General features: G+C 55.8%; 1 long non-coding RNA gene across 1 annotated transcript; it reads left to right on the top strand.

The window, feature by feature from the left end:
• Positions 1-14,192: 14,192 nt before the first annotated feature.
• On the top strand, positions 14,193-16,055 carry LOC142064596 (uncharacterized). The gene is made up of 2 exons (XR_012663162.1): positions 14,193-14,388; positions 15,173-16,055. It is a non-coding gene; the product is annotated as an uncharacterized LOC142064596 (long non-coding RNA).
• Positions 16,056-21,117: the final 5,062 nt, after the last annotated feature.

The following is a 21,117-nucleotide window of genomic DNA, read 5'->3' as shown; positions in this document are numbered from 1 at the left end:
GCTATCTGGCAGACTGACTTTACTGAATGTCCACAGTTGGCCCCCGGACGGCACCTGGCAATTACAATTGATACATATAGTGGAGTCATCATGGCTACTCAACATCGGAAGCAGACCGCAATGCATTTGACTGCGCATTGGACCACGGTAATGGCGTGGCTTGGAAAGCCTACCGAGATAAAAACAGATAATGGACCATGCTTTCGGGCTTGCAGTACCGAAGAATGGTGTAAAGCTTGGAATATTGTATTAAAACACGGCATTGATTACAATAGCACAGGGCAGGCAATAGCTGAACGCGCTCATCGCACCTTGAAAGCAAAAATAATACAGCTTGGGGAGGGGAGGGGTATAAGGGAGCTATACCCATAGCAGCTCAGCAAACTATTTTAATGCATGCATTATATTCGCTTAATCATTTTATACGCGGGCAGGAGCAAGTTACAGCAGTGGAGAAGCACTTTGGCAAAGCTCAAGCAGGCGAGCGCTATCCACAGGTACGAGTAAGGTTCCCAGGCAGTGAGCAATGGGAGAGAGGATGGAAACTGAGATGCCTGGGGAGGGGCTACGCTGCAGTTGAGAATGAAGGGCGCATAGAGTGGGTGCCTGCAAAGTGTGTGAAAGCAGAACTGTGCAAGGATGTACAATGAATAATCCCTTTCTGAGTTGTCTCTTTGCAGGGTCTGCTGACATGGATCCTCATGCTAGCCGTACCATTGGGAAAAGAAATGAGCTCCTTGACAAGATCGCAAGCAATATTGCAGCGAGAGCGACACTGGGAAAGGGCGGCAAAAGAGAGATATGAACTGGGACTGGATAGTAATAATTGGGGGGATCTTGTTGTGTGTAGTAACCATGGTTACTTGTGGGCTGCCATTGTTATGCTGTGTTATAAGACAAATCAAAGAGCGCCTGCGAGAGTTACATGAATATAGACCTGACCACAATATGTATCCGCTTACGCAAGTAGCTTTGTAGAATTTTTAGTAGCATGGGGAGGGGGAGATGTAGGGGAATAGACAGGGATCGGTGACCGGAAGATCACGGGATGTGACGGAAAGATAGACTCCTCCCCATAGGAGTGGCAGGAACAGGAGGCACAAGAGCTATATAAGCGTGTGACGCAGCTAAATAAACGGACATTTTGTGTCCGTCATATTGATCTCTGGGCATCACTGTCCCCAGGGTGGGTAGAGCCCTGTGTCCCGGAGATACGCAGCCCAAGATAAGTTCTCCCGTAGAAGCGTACAGCTACACCCGGACCTGATCCGCCCTGAGAATGGACTGGGGGTAAAACCCGGATCAGACCCACCCTGGGAATAGACTGGGGGTAAAACCCGGACCGGATCCGCCCTGGGAGTGGACTGGGGGTAAAACTGGGATCTGATCCATCCTGGGAATGGACTGCAGGTAAAACCCGGAATGGATCGGGCCTGCAAATGGACTGGCGGTAATACACGGATCGGATCCGCCCTCGGAATGGACTTCGGGTAAAACCCAGAGTCGATACAGCCAGGGAAATGACTTGTGGTAAAACCTAGACCGGATCGTCCCTGGGAATGGACTGGTGGTAAAACCCAGAGCAGATCAGGCCTTGGAATGGACATGGAGTAAAAACCAAACCGGATCCGCCCTGGCAGTGGACTCGGAGTAAAACCCGAAATGGATCCTCCCTGGGAATGGACTGGGGGTAAAACCCAGACAGGATCCGTCCTCGGAATGGACTGGGGTAAAACCCAGACCGGATCCACCCTGGGAATGGACTGGGGATAAAACCCAGACCGGACCCGCTCTGGGAATGGACTGGGGGTAAAACCCGGACAGCATCCGCCCTGGGAATGGACTGGGGGTAAAACCCGGAGTCAGTCTACCCGGGGAAATGACTAACTGTAAAACTAGGACTGGATCCGTGGTGGGGAATGGACTGGGGATAAAACCCGGATCGGACCCACCCTGGGAATAGACTGGGGGTAAAACCTGGACCGGATCCGGCCTGGGAATGAACTGGGGGTAAAGTTGGACCAGATCCACCCTGGGAATTGACTGCGGGTAAATCCTGGACCGTATCCTCCCTTTTAATTGACTGGGGGTAAATCCTGGACCGGATCCTCCCTGGGAATGGACTGGTGATAAACCCCAGTCCAGACCCGTCCTGGGAATGGACTGGGGTAAAACCCGGACTGGATCGGCACTGAAAATGAACTTGGGATAAAACCTGGACCGAATCTCTCCTGGGAATGGACTGGCGGTAAAACCTGGACCAGATCCACCCTGGGAATGGACTGGGGGTAAAACCCGGACCGGATCTGCCTGGGGAATGTACTTGGGGTAAAACCCGGGCCTGATCCGCCCAGGAAATGGACTGGGGGTAAAACCCGGACCGGATCCGCCCTGAGAATGGACGGGGGGTAAAACCTGGACCGGACCAGCCCTGGGAATGGACTGGGGGTAAAACCCAGACCGGATTCGTGATGGGAATGGACTGGGGGCAAAACCCGGACCTAATCCTCCCTGCGAATGAACTGGGGGTAAAACCGGACTGAATCTGCCCTCGGAATGGACTGCGCGTAAACCCTGGACCAGATCCGCCCTGGGAAAGGGCGTGGGGTAAAACCAGGACCAGATCTGGCCTGGGAATGGACTGGGGATAAAACCCAGACGGGATCCGCCCTGGGAATGGACTGGCGGTAAAACCCGGACCGGATCCGCCGTGGGAATGGACTGGGGGTAAAACCCAGAGTCGATCCGGCCTGGAGAATGGACTGGGGGTAAACCCCAGAGTCGATCCGGCCTGGGAATGGACTTGCGGTAAAACCTGGACTGGGTCCGCCCTGGGAGTGGACTGGGGGAAAAACCCGGACCGCATCCACCCTGGGAAAATGATTAGCAGTAAAGCTAGGGCTGGATCCGTGGAGAGGAATGGACTGGGGTAAAACCCAGACCTGATCCAGCCTTGGAATGGACTGGGGGTAAAAGCCAGACTGGATCCGTCCTGGGAATGGACTGGAAGTAAAACCTGGACCGTACCCTCCCTGGGAATGGACTGGGGGTAAAACCTGGACCGGATGTGCCCGGAAAATGGACTGGTAGTAAAATCCGGACCGGATCCGCCCTGGGAGTGGACTCAGGGTAAAACACGGAACGGATCCACCCTGGGAATGAACTGGGGGAAAACCCGGACAGGATCCACCCTGGGAATGGGCTGGGGGTAAAACCTGGACCGGATCTTTCCTGGGAATGGAGTGGGGGTAAAACCCGGAGTCGATCCGCCTGAGTAAATGATTAGTGGTAAAACTAGGACTGGATCCGCCCAGGGAATGCACTGGGGGTAAAACCTGGACCAGATCCGCTCGGGGAATGGACTGGGGATAAAACCCAGATGGGATCCGCCCTGTGAATGATCTTGGGGTAAAACCTGGACCGTATCAGTCCTGGGAATGGACTGGGGGTAAAACCCGGACCGGATGCACCCTGGGAATGGACTGGCGGTAAACCCGGACAGGAACCACCCTGGGAATGGACTTGCTTTAAAACATAGACCCGATCCGCCCGGGGAATGGACTTGCGGTAAAACCTAGACCGGATCCGCCCTAGGAGTGGACTCGCGGTAAAACGCGGGCCGGATCCGCCTGTGGAATGTATTGGGAGTAAATACCGGACCGTATCCTCCCTGGGAATGGACAGGGCATAAACTCGGAAAGGATCCGCCTCGGGAATTCACTGCGGGTAAATGTCGGACCGCAACCGCCCTGGGAGTATACTGTGGGTTAAACCCGGACCGGATCCGCCCTGGGAATGGACTGGCAGCAAAACCCGGACCGGATGTGCCCTGGGAATGGACTGGGGGTAAAACCCGGAGAGCATCCGCCCTGGGAATGGACTGAAGGTAAAACCCAGAGTCGATCTGGTCGGGGAAATGACTAGCTGTAAAACTAGGACTGGATGCGTGGTGGGGAATGGACTGGGGGTAAAACTGGGATCAGATCCATCCTGGGAATGGACTGCGGGTAAAACCCGGAATGGATCGGGCCTGCGAATGGACTGGCGATAATACACGGACCGGATCCCCCCTCAGAATGGACTGGGGGTAAAACCCAGACCGGGTCTGCCAGGGGAACGGACTTGGGGTAAAACCTGGGCCTGATCCGCCCAGGAAATGGACTGGGGGTAAAACGTGGACCGGATACGCCCTGGGAATGGACGGGGGGTTAAACCCAGACCGGACCCGCCCTGGGAATGGACTGGGGGTAAAACCCATACCGGATTTATCCTGGGAATGGAGAGGGGGTAAAACCTGGACGGTATCCTACCTGGGAATGAACTAGGGGTAAAACTGGACCGGTTCTGCCCTGGGAATGGACTGCGGTTAAACCCCGGACCAGATCCGCCCTGGGAAAGGGCGTGGGGTAAAACATAGACCGGATCCGCCCTGGGAGTGGACTGTGGGTAAAACCAAGAGGGTATCCAACCTTGGAATGGACTGGGGGTAAATCCCAGACCGGAATAGCCCTGGGAATGGACTGCCGGTAAAACCCGGACCGGATCCACCCTGGGAATGGACTGGAGGTAAAACCCGGACCGGATCCACCCTGGGAATTGACTGGGGGTAAAACCCTGACCGGATCCGACCTTGCAATCTACTGGGTGTAAAACCCTGACCAGATCCGACCTTGCAATGGACTGGGGGTAAAACCCAGAGCGCATCCTCCTGGGGAATGGACTGGGGGTAAAATCAGAGTCGATCCGGCCTGGGAATAGACTTGAAGTAAAACTTAGACTGGGTCCGCCCTGGGAGTGGACTGGGGGTAACATCCGGACCAGATCCACCCTGGGAATGGACTGGGAGTAAACCCGGAACAGACCAGCCCTGGGAATGGACTGGGGGTAAAACCCAGACCGGATTTGTCCTGGGTATCGACTGGGGGTAAAACGGGGACCTAATCCTCCATCGGAATGAACTGGGGGTAAAACCGGACCGGATCTGCCCGGGGAATGGACTGGGGGTAAAACCAGAACCAGATCCGCCCTGGGAAAGGACCAGTGGTAAAACTAGGACCGGATCCGCCCTGGGAATGGACTGTGGGTAGAAACCAGACCTGATCCGCCCTGGGAAAGGTCTTGGGGTAAAACCCAGACCTGATCCACCCTGGGAATGGGCTAGGGGTAAAACCTCGACCGGATACACCCGGGGAATGGACTGGTGGTAAAATCAAGACCGGATCCGCTGTGGGAATAGACGAGGGTAAAACCCGGAATGGATCCGTCCTGAGAATGGACTGGAAGTAAAACCCGGACCGGATGCACCCTGGGAATGAACTGGGGGTAAAACCCAGACCGGATCCACCCTGGGAATGGACTGGGGATAAAACCCAGAGTCGATCCAACCGGGGAAATGACTAGCTGCAAAACTAGGACTGGATCCGTGGTGGGGAATGGACTGGGGGTAAAACCCGGACCGGATCCTCCCTGGGAATGGACTGGGGGTAAACTTGGACTGGATCCACCCTGGGAATTGACTGGGGGTAAATCCCAGACCGGAATCGCCCTGGGAATTGACTGGGGGTAAAACTTGGACCGGATCTGCCCTCGAAACAGACTGGCGGTAAACCCCAGAGTCGATCCGGCCTGGGAATAGACTTGCGGTAAAAGCTAGACTGGGTCCGCCCTGGGAGTGGACTCAGGGTTAAACTCGGACCGGATCTGCCCTGGGAATGGACTGGGGGTAAAACCCGGACAGGATGCTCCCTGGGAATGGACTGGGGGTAAAACCCGGACTGGATCCGTCCTGGATATGGACTGGGCGTAAAACCCGGACCGGATCCGTCCTGGGAATGTACTGTGGGTAAAACCCGGACCGGATCTCCGCTGGGAATGGACTGGCGGTAAACCTTAGACCAGATCCTCCCTGGGATTGGACTGGGGGTAAAACCCGGACCAGATATGTCCTGGAATGAACGGGGTGTAAACTCGGATGGGATCTGCCCTGGGAATTGACTGGGGGTAAATCCCAGACCGGAACCGCCCTGTGAATGGACTGGGGGTAAGACCCAGATCTGATCTGTCCTGGGAATGGACTGGCGGTAAAACCTGGACCAAATCCGCCCTGGGAATGGACAGGGCATAAATTCTGACCAGATCCGCCCTGGGACTTGAGTGGGGGTAAATCCCGGACCAGAACTGCCCTGGGAGTGGACTAGCGGTAAAACCCAGACCGGATCCACCCTGGGAAAGAACGTGGGGTAAAACCCAGACCAGATCCGTCCTGGGACTGGACTGGGGGTAAAACCCGGACCGGATCCGCCCTGGGAGTGGACTGGGAGTAAAACCCGGATCGGATCCGGCTTGGAAAAGGACTTGGGGTAAACCCAGACCAGATTCGCCAGGGGAATGGACTGGCGGTAAAACTTGGATCGGGTCTGTCCTGGGAATGGTCTCCCGGTAAAACACGGAACAGATCAGCCCTGGGAATGGACTGGCGGTAATACACGGACCGGATCCGCCCTTGGAATGGACTTGCGGTAAAACCCAGACCGGATCCGCCCTGGGAATGAACTGGGGGTAAAACCTGGACCAGATCCGGCCGTGGAATGGACTGAGGGTAAAACCCGGACCGGATCCGCCGTGGGAATGGACTGGTGGTAAAACCCAGAGCAGATCTGGCCTGGGAATGGACGTGGAGTAAAAACCAAACCGGAACCTCCCGGGAAATGGACTGGGGGTAAAACATGGACAGGATCCATCCTGGGAATGGACTGGGGGTAAAACCCAGACCGGATCCGCCCGGTGAATGGACTGGCAGTAAAACCCAGACCGGATACGCCCGGGGAATGGACTGGCAGTAAAGCCGGGACCGGATCCGCCCTGGGAATTGACTGGGGGTAAATCCCGGACCAGAACCGCCCTGGGATTGGACTGGTGGTTAAACCCAGACCGGATCCGCCCTGGGAATGAACTGGGGATAAAACCCGGACCGGATCAGTCCTGGGAATGGACTGGGGGTAAAACCCGGACCAGACTAGCCCTTGAATGGATTGGGGGTAAAATCTGGACCGGATCCGCCTTGGGAATGGACTGGGGGTAAAACCCGGAGTCGATATGACCGGGGAATGGACTTGTGGTAAAACCTAGACCGGATCCGCCCTGAGAGTGGACTTGGGGTAAAACCTGGGTCGGATCCGCCCAGGGAATGGACTGGGCGTAAAACCCAGACCGGATCCACCCTGGGAATGGACAGGGCATAAATTCTGACCGGATCCGCCCTGGGACTTGAGTGGGGGTAAATCCCGGACCGGAACCGCCCTGGGAATGGATGGCGGTTAAACCCGGACCAGATCCGCCCTGTGAATGAACTGGGGGTAAAACCTGGACCGGATCAGTCCTGGGAATGGACTGGGGATAAAACCCGTGCAGCATGCGCCCTGGGAATGGGCTGGGGGTAAAACCCGGACCGGATCCGCCCTGGGAATGCAGTAGGGGTAAAACCCGGAGTCGATCAAGCTGGGGAATGGATGGCGGTAAAACGCGGGTCGGATCTGCCTGGGGAATGGACTGGGGGTAAAGCCCGGACCGTATCCTCCCTGGGAACGGACTGGGGGTAAAACCTGGACAGGATCCTTCGTGGGAATGGACTGCGGGTAAAACCCAGACCGGATGCGCCCTGGGAACGGACTGGCAGTAAAACCCGGACCGGATACGCCCTGGGAATGGATTGGGGGTAAAGCCGGGACCGGATCTGCCCGGGTAAATGACTAGCGGTAAAACTAGGACTGGATCCGTGGTGGGGAATGCAGTGGGGGTAAAACCCGGAGTCGATCAAACTGGGGAATGGACTTGCGGTTAAAGCTAGACCGGACCCACACTGGGAATGCACTGGGGGTAAAACCCGGACTGGATCTGCCCTGGGAATGGACTGGCAGCAAAACCCGGACCGGATCCGCCCAGGGAATGGACTGGGGGTAAAGCCGGGACCGGATCCGCCCTGGCAATGGAGTGAGGGTAAAACCCGGAGTCGATCCGGTCGGGGAATGGACTTGCGGTAAAACCTAGACTGGGTCCGCCCTGGGAGTGGACTCAGGGTAAAACCTGCACCGGATGTGCCCGGGGAATGGACTGGGCGTAAAACCCAGGCCGGATACGCCCTGGGACTTGAGTGGGGGTAAAACCCGGACCAGATCCGCCCTGGGAATGGACTAGGGGTAAAACCTGGACCAGATCCGCCCTTGGAATGGACTGGTGGTAAAACCCATTCCGGGTCTGCCCTGGGAATGGACTGGCGGTAAAACCCAGACCGGATCCACTCTGGGAATGGACTGTGGGTAAAACCCGGACCGGACCCACCCTGGGAATGGACTTGCGATAAAACCCAGGCCAGATCTGCCCTTGGAATGGACTGGGTGTAAATCTGGCCTGGATCCGGCTGGGAAGGGAGCAGGGTTAAACTGACATTGGGGGTAAACCCTGTCCTGGATTCAGCTGGGAATGGACTGGTGTATCCATTCCTGCCCTGTACCTCATACCTGTACTAAGTACCAGGTGAGTCAAGTAGTGACTTCTACATGAGCTACTGGTGTTGCTTCCGAAGCTCCTTGTGTCCCTGGGCTTCTGTGGTGTTGGTGCTGTTTTGTCCCTCTGGGTGACGGGCACATTTGAGCTCTCTCATCTCCTTGGGTAAGTGTGTTTTGATGTTGAGAGAAGCAGAGTTGTTTGTCTGAGGTGACGGTTTGAGAACTTGGCAATGTTTGGCAGCCTGTATATCAGAAAGTGCACTTGTGTCCTACTGTTCCTTTTTTTCTTGTCTGGTGGTGGTTTGGGTGGTCAGGGGTTGTAAGATTGTTTAATAGTAGGGTGTGTTGTTTTGTTTGTTTTTTCATTGTAAGTGCATTTCTTTATTGCTGGCATTCCTAACTGTACTGAAGATGGAAGCTCGTGTCTTTTCACTAGTATTGCAGTTGTGATTCAGCCCCAGGCGTCAACTAAACACCACACAGCCGCTCGCTCACTCCCCCCCACCGTGGGACGGGGGAGAGAATCGGAAGAGGAAAAGCACAAAAAAAACCCCAAAACCCCAAACTTGCAGGTTGAGATAAGAACAGTTTAATACTTACAATAAAAATAATGATTATAATAATAATGATGATAATAAAAATAACGATAATATAATGAAAAGGGAAAGCATAAAAAAAGAAAAAAACAGAAACAAACAATACAACTGCTCACCACCCACTGACCGACCCTGCCCATCCCCGAGCTGCAATTGCTGCCTCCCTGCCCCGGTCAGCTCCTCCCAGTTAACATACTGGGGATGGCGTCACGTGATATGGAATATCCCTTTGGCCACTTGGAACCCTCTCTCTTAGCTGCACCCCTTCCCCTCCTGGCTTCTTGTGCACCCAGCGGAGCATGGGAAGCTAGAAAAGTCCTTGACTAGTACAAGCACTACCCAGCAAAAACCAAAGCATGGGTGTGTTATCAACATTGTTGTGATACTAAGTCCAAAGCACAGCACTATGCCAGCTGCAGTGAAGAAAATTAACTCTATCCCAGGTAAAACCATGACAGCTGTTTACTGTTGAAGTTGTTGCCACTGTCTCCTAATTGGGGTGATAGTGAGTAGCTGTGGTGTAGGGGTTAGGGGCTGTTGGGAAGGTGTGGGGTTCCTTCCCTGGCAGTTCAGGAGGAGAAGAGAAGGGGTCCTAAGGTTTTAGGGACCAGAGGATGGTTGGGAAAGGGAGGTGGGTTCATCAGCTTTTCTCAGATGGGTTTTGCCATTGGATTTGGGTGTCTATGAGGTCTGTTCTGTTTTGGTCTCTTGTTTTGGCGACGAGAGGTCGTGACAAAGTGACGAGAGACGCGGCGTAAACTGAGCGGGTCTCACATTGCACCATGCGGGGCTGTGTGTCGGACGAGTCTCATCTCAGGACGCGTGAGGCACGAAGAAGAAAGGTGCACTCTGCAACTCTGAGGCCTCCGCTCCTCCGTGCCATTTCAGTACTTCATTTCCTGACCTAATTTTTGCATCCATCCCTTCACAGTCCAATTGGATGTTGCAGTCATCGTTAGTTAGAGGTATCAACTGAGTAAGAGCCAGAGTAAGTACTAGGTACTGGTACCCAGCTGCTGCTAGGGGGTGGGGCTTGTCACTAACAGGGTGGGCCAGGGGAAACCAGCACCACTCCCCAGTCCATCACCAGGAGATGGAGCCTGTTGCTAAGGGGGTGGGGCCAGGGGAGCCTAGCACCACCTCCCCTACCTTAGCCATGGGGGTGGGGCCCGTCACTAAGGGGGTGGGAGACAGGGACCCCGCACCACGCCCCCGCCCTCCTACTAGGGGTTGGGGCCTGTCCCTAAGGGAGGGACCAGCCAGCACAAGAAGAAAATGCCACTCCCATGGACAACTCCCCCGCTGCAGTACCCAATTTTGGTCACTTGGTGGCAGCAGAGCATCAGATTCAACATCAACCAGGTGCTTTCAACTGCAGAGCTGGCCTCTGAAAACAGGGAGACACACTGTTGGGAACAGAAGCAAGCCTGGCAAGAGAACAGCAGGAATGTCTGTGTGGCTGTGAAAGGGCTGCCAAGAAAAGGCAAGTACAAGCAGTAACTCCTAGTCTTGGCACCTCTGGTGTGGGAGAAAGCACCGTGTGTTTGCAAAGTTGGAGATGGGCTCTGAAAACAGCGAGAGATGCTCTAGGGAACATTAGGAAGCCTGGCAAGAGCACAGCTGCACTGACACTGTTGCGAGAAAGGGCTGCCAATCAGCCTGCGGTCCTAAAACCTTAGAAACCCCTTCGCTTCTCCCGAACTGTCACGGAAGGGAACCCACCCCTTCCCGACAGATCCTGCCCTGCATTTGCAGTCCTAAAGCCCCGGGCTCTGACCCTACTCTTCCAAAGCCTGCCCTGCGTTCTGAGAGCACCTCCTCTCTTCCATCTTCTCACAGGCGCCGTGCTCTGCTACAGGCCCACAACAGAAGCGCAGTCCTGACGCTTAGAATCTACGAGGGCCTGCTGCAGCTGCTGCAGAGCTTCTAGGGACAGCAATGGATACAGGGGGTGGCGATAAAGAAAAGCAATGGACTGCTCCCTACCCTGAAAGGCACTAGGCCTTATATCCCAGCTGCTTTCTTGAGGGAGGCTAAAATTCCATACACAGATGCGTGCCATATACTCACTGTAACCTGAACTGCAGGAGCTCACTATAGGCCCTATTAAGAAATCATGTCAACTTAAATACTAAAATACAAAACAGTAAACCGCATACCCAAATGTGCAAACAAGTATTGGTTTCTCCCACACCAATGTTGCGGGGACTCAGAGTTACTGCTTGTACTTGCCTTTTCTTGGCAGCCCTTTCACAGCCACACAGACATTCCTGCTGTTCTCTTGCCAGGCTTGCTTCTGTTCCCAACAGTGTGTCTCCCTGTTTTCAGAGGCCAGCTCTGCAGTTGAAAGCACCTGGTTGATGTTGAATCTGATGCTCTGCTGCCACCAAGTGACCGACATTGGGTACTGCAGCGGGGGAGTTGTCCATGGGAGTGGCATTTTCTTCTTGTGATGGCAGGTCCTTTCATTAGTGATAGGCTGTACCAACTCGTAACAGCGGGGGATTGCTCTGGTGCCTGTCTCTCCCACCCCCTTAGCAAGAGTCCCCACCCCCCAGCTAAGGCCTGAGACGTGGTGCTAGGCTTACCTTTCGTTACCTTTTAGCAACAGTTGTCACCTCCTGCTGTTGTCCTGGTGTCTCTGTTGGGCTTCCCTTTTCACTCCCCTCTTAGCAATTGTCCCCATGTCCTGGTGATATCCTGGCGGGCAGTGCTGTGCTTCCAATGCCCCACCACCTTAGTGATAGGCCCTGCACCCTGGCAACAGAGTGGTGAGGGCTGTGCCATGTGCCCGTTTCCTGGCCCACCTTAATGCCAGTTCCCATCCTCTGATGATGGCCTGTGGGGGCGGAGCAGGTCTTCTCTGGCCCTGCCTTCTGGTGACAGCTTAGGGATGGTTGTGCTGAGTCCCCCTTGCCCCACCCCCATAGTAACCCCCCTGCCTGCTCATGAATGCCCAGGGGTTGTTTCCAGGCTGTCCTGACAGCACCCCTCTGGCTAAGGCCCAGGAGGTTGTCCTAGGCCCCCCTGGCTCCACACCTTAGCAATAGGCCCTACCTTCTGGTGAAGGCCTGGGCATGGTTCTTTGCTCCCCTGACCCCACCCTCTTAGCAACAGTGGCCACCTTCTTGTGATACCCTGGGGGGTAGTTCTACGCTCCCCCCTCCCCATCCCCTTAGTGATAGGCCCCGACCCACCTTGATAGCCCAGTGATGGTGGTGCTTTCTGCCCATGACCACATCAGCCTTAGTGATAGGCCGTGTGCCTTGGTGAATGCCCAGGTGGCAGTTTGAGGCCCCTCTGGCCCCTTCCTTTAGGTACAGGGCCTGCCCCCCTATCTAAGGATGAGGGGTGTGCTAGGCCACACTGGCCCCGTGCCTTAGGAAAAGGCCCTACCTCCTCATGATGGCCTGGGCAGAGGTGGTTGGCTCCCCTGGCCCACCCCCTTAGTCACAGGCTGCACCCCTATTAATGACCCAAGGGTAGTGCTGGGTCCACTTGGCCCCACCCCCTTAGCAACAGCCCCTGCCTCCTGATGACAGCTCAGGGAGCATGGTGCTGTGTCCCCCTGGTGCCATCGCCCTTAGTGATAGGACCTGCCCCCTGGTGAATGCCATGTGGGTGGTTCCAGGCTCCCCTGGCCCCACCCTTTTAGCAACAAGCTCTGCCTTCCTGGATAAGGCCCTAGGGCGGTGCATGGCTCCCTTTAGCATCAGGCTGCATCTCCTGGTGATCAGCTGGGGGGTGGTGTGGGGCTACCCTGGCCCCTCCCCCCACAGCACTTGGCTTGCATCCTGGTGATGGGGGTGGTGCTGGGTCCCTCTGGCCCCACCCCCTTAATGACAGGCTGTGCACCCTGTAAGTGCCCAGGGAGGGTGGTTCCAGGCTCCCCTGGCCACACCCCTTAGCAACAGGCTGCAACCTCAGCAATGGTCAAGGGTGATGCTGGGTCACTTGCCCCACCCCCTAAATGACAAGCCCCACCCCATGCCAACAGCCCAGGGAGGGCAGTCCCATACGCCCCTTGCCTCACTCACCTTAATGCCAGGCTCTACTCCATGGCAATGGCCTGTCAGGGTGGAGCAGGGCTCCCCTGGCCCTGCCTCCTGGTGACAGCTCAGGGAGGGTGGTGCTGTGTACCCCTGGCCCCACCCTTTAGTGACAGGCCCCACCCCAAGCTAATGCCTTGGAGGTGGTGCTAGGCTCCCATGGCCCAACCCCTTACTAATAGCCCTTATCTCCTGGTAATGGTCTGGGTGGGGATGCTGCTTCCCCTGTCAGTTAATGAATGGCAGGAAGTTTGATGCATTAGTGCCCCTTCCCTCCACCCCTCCTCCACCCCTCCCCCACCCCCTGGCACATTTTTGTTGTTGGCGTTTGGCAGGCATCCCCAATACCTGGGATGAGGAAACTGAGGTACAACAGGGTTGAGGGAGGGAAGGAGCCACCTTGCATGCTTGGCTTGGGGGGGGCAGGGCTAAGTGGGCAGGGCTAAGCAATGCAAGGGGTGTGGTTAGGTGAAGGGGCATGGTTAAGTGGTTAGGTGGGGCATGGCAAAGCATGGGGGCGGGGCCAGGTGGGATCCAGTGTGTCACATCCAGCCCGCACCATTATTGGCCACTGCACCTGTTCAATCAGGAGAGCTCTTCCCATTGGGAAAGGCCTCAGGCTTCCCCCTCCCTCAAGAGCCAGATTCTGGTGGGTGGGTAGGTGGGAAGCAAAACAGGAGGGGGAAGGAGGGATTTAGGGGATCAGGGCCACCACGTGGCACGCTGGAAGCAGAGTCCTCCCAGCTCGGTGGACTCTGCTTCCCAAGAGGCCTCGGGTGCCCAGCGGTACACTGGGAGTTGTAGGTCACAGGCGCTGCCGCCCTCGGGTAGGCTGCCCTGCAGCGGACTACAAATCCTGTCATGCTTTGCACAGGACTCTCCGTCCCAGTGTGCATCGCGTGGCACTGCTCCTCCCTCGACTCCCCCCCGCTGGTGCCAGGTAAGCAAATCCGGGCTGGCTTAACCACGCCCACAAACCGCTCCTATTGGCTACCGTACGCACCGCACCGCCCGCTGCCCTGCCGCTATTGGTCACTGTCAGCACTGCTTAGGAGGGGGACGGGGCGGGATGGCCAGCAAGTTTCTATTCTCTCCCCATTGGCCATCGAGCCGCCTGTCGCACAGTTGTGAGCACTGATTGGACAGCGCCGCCATTTGATCCGCGTTTATTCGCCATTTTGTTGGTCTTGGAGTAAAAGGAGCTTCCGGTGGGACCCACGCGGCTGCTGAGGGGCACAGGTAGGGGCACCCCCAAAGCGGGGGTTGGGGCTGGGGGCCACGCCTGGGGGCAGGGAGGGTGGGAGGTGCATCTGGGATGGGGGTTATGATGTGTCACCCCTGGGCCTCCCCTCCCCTTAAAGTGCTGCCTCCTCCTTTGGGGTGTCCCCCTCCCCCTTTGGGGTGCTCCCCCTGCCTTAGGGTGCCCCCATTTTATGATGTCCCCCGCAATTTAGCATGCTTTCCCCGCTCCCCCGGGGGTGCTAGTGGGAGGGTTGTCATGCTGCACTGGGACACATACCCCACCCCCAAAGTGTCAACCCTAACCCATGGGTGTTGGTCCCCCTCCACACCCCCCCAGTGTCCTGCCCTTCACCGATGTGGGTCCTGGACCACCCCTCTTGGGGGCCAGAACCCAGGATTTGGGGTGTCACATGCCCCCCACCTCCCCCAGCTGAGTGTCACCCCCACCCATGAGTGCTCTCCACTCTCCCCAGGGGTGCTGCCCCTCCCCCCAGCATCCTACGCCCCCACCCACTGGGGTCCTGAGCCCCCCATTTGGTTGCTGGACCCCAGGATTTGGGGTTTCACATCCCCCCCCCAAGTGTCACCCCCCACAGGGGTCCGACCCCCCCACCCCCCTAGGCATTGCACCTTGCCCAGGATCCCAACCATCCCCCTCTGGGGTCCCATGCCCTTCCCCACAGTGTCCTGCCCCCACCCATGGAGTTGTTTTTAGGTGGGGTGTGTCTCTGTCACCCCAGAATTGGGGGGAGCCGTCCCCTCACCCCCTTCCTCCCCACAGGACTCGCCATGGTGGTGCCTAGGCCATCAGGAGGATGATGAAGCTGGTGAGGAAGGCAAACGGCTCCTCATTCTTCTCATCTTCCTCTTCTTTCATCTCTTTGTGGGGGTCCTGCTGCTCTCCACCTCCCCCCCCCAGCTGCCCCAAAGCCCCTAAACGCCATGAAGGAGGCAGTGGTGGCAGTGGTGAGGAAGACTCTGGTGAGGGCGGCAGCAATGCTGAAGGCTCTGTCACCCCCCTCCCTTCATCCAGCCCCTACCAAGGCCCTTCTCTCCCCAAAGACCCTCCCCTGAGCTGCAAAACCACCACCTTCAAATCCCAAGTGCCCCAAAAACACCCATGATGGCTGCCGAAACCAGCACTGAAATCAGCACCGGCACCAGTGGCAGCGGCTGTTACAGCACTGACACGGTGAGTGACCACTGATAAGGACAGAAACTAATGATTAGCAAGGAGGCCCGGAATCTCCCAGAAAAGGACAAGTTCTTGATAAGGACAGAAACTTGTCTCAAGAACCAGCTTAAACCGACCTTGTGGTCTGGACAAGAACCCAGAGTAACTGGGTCTGCACAAAAACAAGGGGTTACTAGTGGTGATGAAGAGGAATTGTTAGCCTTCATCCCCACGACCCCTTGCAGCCACCACCAGGAGGTACTGCACAAGTGCAGTTGGGAAAGATTTATTGAAATGACTCCTTTAGGCTAATTTTGATACGAAGTCGGGAATGGTCATGCATATATATAGGCATATTGGGAAACCTCATGTATATGTAGTGCTTTACTGTATAAATCAAGACAAGCTACTATGCTGACGGGCATGACTTTGGTGGAACTAACCCCCATGCTGCCCACTGCTGAATAAACATACCTACTTTACAACCTTATAGATTGTGGAGTCTGTTTTCCACACGTCAGTGTCACAGTGGTGACAGCAGAGCTGTGTCATGGGTCTGCCGTGACCTGGCAGCCCACCCTTCACGGTAATGTTGGGGGTCACCTCCCTGAGGGGGGAGATTTTGGGGTTTATGAGGCAATTTGGGGGCTCATGAGATGGTGAGGTCTGTGAAGGGGTTTTGTGGGGAGATGTTGGGGGTTTGACAGGATTTGGGGGGTTTTGTAGGAGATGTTGGGGCTTGTGAGGGGGATTGGGGGGATCTGTGAGGGATTGGGGGGGTTGTGAGGGGCTCTGTGGGGGGATTTGAGGGTTTATGAGGGATTAGGGGGGGTTTGTGAGGGGATTTCAGGTCCGTGTGGCGGTTTGGGGGTGCCTGGATGCCTGGGTCCCCCTGGGGGTTTGGGGAGGGGAGTTGTGAGGGTGTTTGGGGGGTTATTGAGGGATATTTGGTGGGGTCTGAAGGGATTTAAGGGATTGGTTAGGAAACAGGGGGTTGGGGTGGGTCTGAGGGGATTCAGGAGTGCCTGGAAGCCTGGGTCCCCATGGGGGTCAGCTTGGGGAAGGGGTCTATGATTGGATGGTGGGGGGTGTTAGGAGGGGATGGGGGACCTGGAAGCCTGGGTACTTCCCCTGGGGGCCACAGGGCATGGCCATGAGTCTCAGTTTCATGTCCCCCCCCATGCCTCCTCCTCACCAAACTGCACTCCATGGGGTGGCTGGAGTGGAGGAAGCTGCAAATCCAGCACCTCTTGTCAAAGGCAGCACCACCCAGGGGTGACTGCACACGTGTGTCATGGCAAGTCACGTGGCTGCTGGGGATCCTACGTGTTCACACATGTGTGGCAGGTCACGGGGATTCTCTGCATGTCACACGGTGATTGTGTGCCACACCTGTGAGGTGCTGCTCCTGGCATGTTGCATGGTCCCAGGACACGGCTGTGCCAACATTTCATGTTTCACAGGCGTGTAACGATGCTCCTGGCCTGCAGCAGCCCCCTGGGACACATGTGGTGATGCTTCATGTGTTATAGACGAGTGAAGATGACACTGGCACGTTATGTGCTTGTAGTGTAGCAGTGCTCTTGGCATGTCATGCGGCTCTACTACAGGCAATGTTACACATGTGTAGTGACGCTTGGCCTTAACCACATGTGATGCTACTTTACTCATCAACCATGACTCGTGATGCCAGGGCCTGCCCCAAGCCCCACCAAATGTGTGTAACAGTGCTCCTGGCATGTCACACACACCCCCCCAAGAACACACATGTGAGGTTGCTTGCTTGGGGTGCCCAACCCCTCCCCCCCAGGGCATGATGGGGGTGGAGTCACGGGGGGGGGAGGGCTCGGGGATCTGTTGCTCTGTGTCACCATGCATGTCACCGCATGTTCCCACCCACCGTGTGGACCAATGTGGAGCCCTGCTTGGTGGCTGTCTTCCCCTGGCACCTGCTGGCCCTTCCTGGCCCCCAGCCAACGCACCGCCTCCCCATGAGGGCCACATGCCTGTCAATCACCCCCCCCACTGACAATCAGAGCAAAGGTAAGCCCTGCCCCAGCCCCTTTTAGGGGAGCTTGATTCACTTCCAAATTTATTGCAAACCCCCTGCTGAATCAGAAACCTTCTCCCCTGAACTAGCAGGGGGACCCAAACCGGGGCATTGCAGGGGGGCTATGAGATCTGCAAGCACCACCTGCCCCACCCACCCACCCTGTGAGCAGTGCCGGTCCCCTCCCGGTCCCCAGTGAGGAACCCCTGGGCCCGCTCTGGCTGGACAGACCAAGAGAGGCCACAACAACAACCAAGTTTGGCTTGGGGGTGGGGGGTGTTAAGGGGCACATGGAGGGGATTTTGAGGGGGGCATTGGGGAGTGTCAGGGAGTTTTGGGGGGGAATCCTGAGGGAGTTTGGGGGTGTCTGTGAGGAGATGGGGGGATCTGAGGGGAGTCCGGGGTTGCTCAAATGCCTGGGTATCCCCTGGGAGGGGTCAGCTTCAGGGAGGGGTCCATGAACGTATAGTGGAGGGTGTTAGGAGGCGATGGGGGACCCTGACACCTGGGTCCCCTCCAGGGACCACAGAGCGTGGCCGGGCCTGGCCATGAGCCTTCAGTTTCCTGCTCCACCCCCCGCCCTGTGGGAGCCCCCAACACGCCTCCCCCCAACCAAATCACGCTCTGTGGGATGGCCAGAGAGGAGGAAGCCACAGATCTGGCGATCTGTGGAGAGCCAGCACCACCCAAGGGCTGCTGGGAATCCTACGCGTGTCACATGTGTGGTGCGTCACAGGCATTCTCTGCATGTCACACGTGTGTGGTGGCACTCCTGGCAGGTCACGTACCTGCAGAGATGCTTGTGGTGTCGCACATGTGTTGTGATGCTCAGGGTGTGTTGCACAGCCTGAGGACAACATGTAGAGAATAGATGTAGAGGTGCTGCTTATGTGTTACATGCGTGTAGGGATGCTACTTATCTGTAACACGCATATAGGGGTGCTACTTGTGTGTTCCACACTTTAGGAGTGCTGCTTATGTGTTACATATGTGTAGGGGTGCTCTGTGTGTGTTACGTGTATGTTGCCATGCTCCTTACATGTTGCAAAGCACCCCTACACGCATGTAACTGTCACATGTGTGTGGGGGCGCTGATTGCATGTTACACATCTGTAAGAGTGTTGTGTGCTTGGTACACACGTGTAGGAATGCCCCAGAGTGCAGGACGCACATGTAAGGGAGCTCCAGGTACGTCATGTGGTTCCAGAACACTCGTGGACAGCTGGTTGATGCATCACATGTGTAACAACAGGCGCCATGCTCTGCTACAGGGCCACAACAGAAGTGCAGTCCCGACGCTTAGAATATACAAGGGCCTGCTGCAGCTGCTGCAAAGCTTCTACGGACAACAACGGGCTCTGTGGGGAATAAAGAAAAGCCATGAACTGCTCCCTACCATGAAAGGCCCTAGGCCTTATATCCCAGCTGCTTTCTTGAGGAAGGCTACAACTCCATACACAGATGCGCACCATATACTCACCTTAACCCCAACCACAGCAGCTCACTATAGGCCCTATATAAGAGATCCTGTCGACTTCAACAGTAAACCACAAAACTAGCGAAAAGACCCGAGCTTCCATCTTCAGTAAAGCCAGGAATTCTGGCACTAGAAAATGCACTGACAATGAAAAAAACCAAACAAAACACCCTACTATTAAACCATTGTACCACCCCTAAAGCCCTAGAACACCACCCGATGAGAAAAAAAGAAGAGCAGGACAAAAGTGAACCTTCCAGTATACATGCTGCCAAACCTTACCAAGCTCCCCAGTCCTGACCTCAAACTAACACCTCCACTTCTCCTAACGTCAAAACACACTTACCCCAAGAGCTGAGACAGCTCCAAAGCTGCCATCACTCAAAGAAACAAGAGAGAACCAACACCACAGAAGCCCAGGAGCAGAAGCAGCTTCCTAGGCCAAGCCTGAGGCTCACATACCACGGACCCTGCCCACCCACCTTCCCACAATCCCCTGAAAACGGGTGTGACAAAACCTGAAAGGCTCTAAAGGCAGCCAGAATAGCACCAGGGACTTTTATCACCTCCCTCAAGTTCAGAGCATGGATGAAAATGGGGAGGACCAAAAAAAAACCCAAAACAAAATAATAGCTTAGGCTGTTGCTAGGGGTTGGGGCCTGTCACTAAGGGGGTGGGGCTAGGGGACCCCTTCTCTGACCCTGCAGGCCATCACCAGGTGGTGGGGCCTGGAATTAAGAGGAGTGAGGGCAGGGACACATGGCACTGCCCTCCCTGGGCTGTCACCAGTGGGTGGGGACTGTTGCTAAGGTGTGGGGTCAGGTGAGCCTACAACTACCCACCATGAAGGGGCGTGTGGCCAGGGGAGCAGAGCACCACCCTCTCTGGGCTGACACCAGGAGGCAGGGGCTGTTGCTAAGGGGGCAGTGTCAGGGGAGCCCTGCACTGTCCCAGGGCCATCATCAGGGGATGGTGCCTGGCATTAAGATGGTTGTGCAAGTGGGACCCAGCAACACTGTCCCCAGGCTGTTGCCAGTGGTGCAGGGCCTGCCACTATGGGGTTGGGGCCAGGGGTCGCAGCATCACTCCTGGGCCATTGCCGGGTACGGGGCCTGTCACTAAGAGTCAGGCAGCCACAAGTCATGAGGCTTGTTGGCTTGGCCCCTAATCTTTACCCATAAGCTCCCAATCTGTTCATGTCTGGTTTTCAAAGCTAGCTCTGTGCAGTCAATACATTCTTTTACAGGGAGGGCAACGTTCCTCCCCCATCCCTCCTTTCTTGCCTGTACCTTCTGAATAATTTATAGCCAGTGGTTGCAGTGCTCCAGTCACATGGTTTGTCCCACCACATTCCAGTGACTTTGATTAGATCACAGCTGTCTAGTGGTGCAGTTGCTTCCCAACTCCTCCAGTTTGTTACTCGTGCTGTGTACATTGGTATAGAGGAACTTCAGCTGGGATACCACTTGTGTCACCTTTTAAAGGAACATGCCTCTGAGGCATTTCAGAAGCATCTCCCTGTTAATTCCTGATACATCAGCAGCCCCTGTCGCTTTTTTGTTGCTCGAAATGCTATGCCCTTCCCCCGTAAATCTATGTTAAAGCTCTCCGTGTAAGGCTGGCCAGCTTGTGTGCAAAGACGCTCTTGCCTCACTTGGCTAAGTGAATCCCATCAGGTCCCAAGAAAGCTGTCTTCTCAAAAGTAGATCCATAATCACAGAAGCCAAAACCTTGAGCACAACACCAGCCACAGAGCCAGGCGTTCAGCTCCTGTTCAATTCGTCACCTCCTTCCTAAATTCCCTCCCCTGTCAGGAAGGCTAGAGGAGAGTGCCACCTGACCCTTTTATATTGCTTCAAGACATATAAGGTGTCTTTTGATGGTTCTAACTTGCCTTATCATTAGACTCTACAAAAGTGTTCTCACACCTAAGCATCAGTGTCACCAGAGCCTAGCAAGAATAACAGCCAGCTAGGGCTCCCGCACAGGAGCTGTTCATGGTGCCCAGCTGCCCTTTGCAGCTCA

This window comes from Phalacrocorax aristotelis, chromosome 1 (assembly GCF_949628215.1).
Source record: "Phalacrocorax aristotelis chromosome 1, bGulAri2.1, whole genome shotgun sequence".
NCBI lineage: Eukaryota > Metazoa > Chordata > Aves > Suliformes > Phalacrocoracidae > Phalacrocorax > Phalacrocorax aristotelis.
This window is presented reverse-complemented; position numbering and strand designations above follow the sequence as displayed.